The sequence below is a fragment of the Lotus japonicus genome, chromosome 4 (assembly GCF_012489685.1).
Source record: "Lotus japonicus ecotype B-129 chromosome 4, LjGifu_v1.2".
Taxonomy (NCBI): Eukaryota; Viridiplantae; Streptophyta; class Magnoliopsida; order Fabales; family Fabaceae; genus Lotus; species Lotus japonicus.
In genome coordinates this window covers 8,612,455-8,616,285 of record NC_080044.1, presented here as the reverse complement: position 1 = coordinate 8,616,285, position 3,831 = coordinate 8,612,455, and positions in this window count along the sequence as shown.

The following is a 3,831-nucleotide window of genomic DNA, read 5'->3' as shown; positions in this document are numbered from 1 at the left end:
AGACCAGATGTTCCAGTGGAACGGTCCAGAAGCAGAAGACTCAAGTTCTGAAGACCTGCAAGAAGTTGGTTCTGAAGACCCAAGCTATTCTAGCTCTGACGATCAGAAGTTCTGAAGAACTTATTCAGAAGTAGAAGTTGCAAGGTCAGAAGAATCCAAGCTTCAATCTGACGATGATCAGAAGCTTCACCAACATTCATCTGAAGCTCCTTGATCTCAAGTCAACTGGTGAAAGGACAGGTCGCTTTCACAGTACAACGTCGTACATGTCTCAGTCTGTCCGCCACCTACCTTGTACAGCCTAGCAGTCTGATATCACAGAATTGCCACTCCAACGGATAAAACCCTAGCAACGGCTACATCACAAGTCTTGGAGTATATAAAGGCTGAAGAAAGAAGAAAGAAGTGAAGAAACTTTGCTGAAAATATTCAACACATACGAACCATTCTCTTAGCATTATTTCTTCACTGTTCTTAAACATCTGAGTTTACTATTCGCTTGTTAGAAGCACTTATTGTAAACCCGAAACCTTTTACATCATATTGTAAAGTTCATCAAGAGACCAAGGTTGGTCGGATCTTGAGAGGACTGAATCAAGGCTGATTCAGTATTTGGCTAGTCTTAAGAGGATCGGTAGATCAGCTTCTTAAGAGGATACTAGTGTGAAAATCAGTGTATTGTTAGTCACTTAGCAGGTTGCAAAGTGCAGTTGTAACACTCATTGATTTTAGTGGATTGCCTTCATCAGAAGAAGGAAGAAATCACCTTCACAGGTGGACTGGATTAGCTTGAGCTTTTATCTCAAGTGAACCAGGATAAAAGACTTGCGTGCTTTTCTTCCCATCATTCAGCACTTAGTTTTTATCTTTGAGTTTTGAAAAAGCTTAAAAAGTATATCCTTGATTCAAAAACTCTATTCAAACCCCCCCTTTCTAGTGTTTTTCGCACCTTCACTCCCAAGCGGCAGGATCAACTCTGTCAATCAGCTCGTACCTGATTCCCCCGGACTGGCATACCAGCGTAAACCACTCCCCCAGCGACAACTGGCAGTTTGCCGACCGCCCTAACACAAACAATACAGACAAGGCAAAGCGCGATGGTCAACTCACAGAATATGGTAGATAATAAAGAAAACAAGTAGAGTATGGGGGTAGATATATATATGTTCGATAAATGTTATCATGACATATATATCAATACATCATCAACTACTAAATCTGCATGCATAAATCATCGATTCAGCAAAACATAACGATGTTTATCAACATCAAATCATCAAATGAATGGTGTGAAATGCAGTGTCATGCTAAAATAATGCTCCGGAAAGGCTGGACACGTTTGTACGAGTCCGTCTTTTCACCGGCCTTTGTGTTAACCATCAGACTCGGTGTCTCTTACAACCTAAATATGTAGTCACTCTTAGTGATCTACGTGGACACCTGATCTTTCGATCCCACTGGCTCCATCGAGGTCCGACATTCCGTCGTGTATCCTGATGCATGAATGAATGATGCAATATGGTTAGCCAAACATCGAATCGTCCTCACACGTAAGAGTCTAGCTAAGAATATTGTCTATAAGATTCCCTAAGGTAATTGTCGAACTATCGACCTCGAACTCCTACAACGATAGAGTGCAAACACTCTGGATGATTACTCGAATCATCTGACTCATCGCTCAGATGGTCGAACTGCTCTTAGAGCAAAAGGAGTACATGGTACTTAGAAACTTATTGGTTTCCCATACTTATCCCTTAGGTGGTCTAAACGTTAACTGCCGATTGGCAAAAGGTGCATAAGCACTCAGGGTCTTTCCCTAATCCAGGATCATCGACACTTCTCATATTCCCGAATTCTTATTCAAGCTCTAAGTCTTCTTCAATAATTTATCAATACTTTAAAGTGTTTGAATGTTGTTTAGTGTATTATGATTTTCATTTTTAAAATGGTTTATAATTCTATAAGTTCCAAGGTTTTCCCTTAAACCCGTGTAATTTTCCGAGAAGGTCTCGATCTCCTAAAATAGTAAAGGTTCAGACCTTGGTCCGACCTCATGATCATTCTCTTAATGGTTTCAGTCACTGGCATGGCCTAAACTCTCTTTATCCACACTCCGACGATATCACAATATACAGATAAATAATTGCACAAACAGTCAGTACAATCCCCTAACACATATTCAGACATATCATCGTGTTCTACAATTAGCCACCTAGCACATAAGCATGTGATTCAGTCAACATCAATTATAGAACAATTCAAGCTTATAAACATATATGTCGGCCGAAGCCTCAGAAAACATTTCCCAATTCAGATCAATCAATCAATATCAAATAGCCAAATAAACAAGTCGAAGTTATCGACGCCTAAATCATTATCTAGTAGAGTAAGTTGCTCTCACCGGTGTCTCTTCCAGTGTTACGATCCTCGAGCTCCTCAAGCGAATCCTCAGCAGCTCCAAACGCTCCCAAATTCAAACTCAAACCTTTGAGTAAAAACCAATTTACTCAGTCAGAATCAATCACAACAACTTATACAATTTTAACTATAGTTCGACGAAACTTTATAAGTTTCAGAGTATGAGAATCTAGGACAAAAGACAAGTTTTACAAAAAAAATAAAAACTCTCCCAAGCCCACATAGAGCTCTTGGCCACTCCCCCCTCTAATTGCGTTTCGAAGCTTTTTCTTCGATCCAAATTGATTAATGGTAATCTAGGGGTATAACTAGGGTAAATAAATGCTCAGAAAAATTTTAGAAATTGTTAAGCTACTAGGTGCTTTTGGGTCCAAACTTTAAGCTCAAAACTCAAAGTTAAAATTTTTGAAAACAAATTTGATAGGGTTGTAGTTCGTAGCATTTATAGCAGCTAATCCTATAGGCACAAGGTTAAGTTGTGAATTTTTGGTTCAAACAGCGAAACTTTGGTGAATATGAGTATTTCTACAGTTTTTCAGATCTACGGCGACTCGATCGAAATCGGCGCGCATCGACGATGAATATAGGTTGTTGAGTAGTAGTAGAAGGTAGATCTAAAGAAAATCGAAGAAAAAAGATAGTTTTGAAAATTGCTCCAAACTTTGAGCACGGAAAGACATGGTTTAAAGCTACAGAAAGTGAAAACAAAGTTATGGAATAATAAGAATACATCGCTGTCGATCTAGAGAAACTGAAATCGAGACGATCGGACAAGAACTCGCGAAGAAATCCTCCTCCTCTCTCTCTAGAACTCGTGGCCTCTCTCTAGTTGGTGGGAAATGAGATATTTCTCATTTCCTGCCTTTTTATAGTGGATGCTCAAAAAGCAAACTTCGAGGTTTTTCGAAACCGATCGTTCTGGTACCTCCATCTAACAATAAGAAGTGAATATCTGGTGACAGAATGTCAGAACTCCAAATAAAGTTCTCAGAATTGTAGAAAACGATATAAACACAGTATTGCCCAAAATACGCCAGAAAACTACTTTTTGCAGTTGACGTCGGATGAAGAAACTTCCTTCTGAAGAAATGTCACAATTGCTGAAAGAATTGTGACTGCGCGGATGGAAACTTCGTTAAAAGCTTCGAATAGAAATACGTTTCATTAAGGGTCTTAATTAAAGTCTCCGAGAGATTAAAGTCTAGCTTCGACGGACTTCCGGGAAGCCAAACCTATTATGTGAACAGTCCAGAGTTCCGTAGCGAAGCACTGGTCATGGGAAAAATAAAGAGAGATTCTTATTTTTCTAAAAACTTTGAATTTCGCGTAAACAGTGCTTAAAGAGCAAAAATAGCCTTTTTCGGACACTCTTGACATAAGCCGGGTGTTGAAATAGCTCGAACTATGACTTAA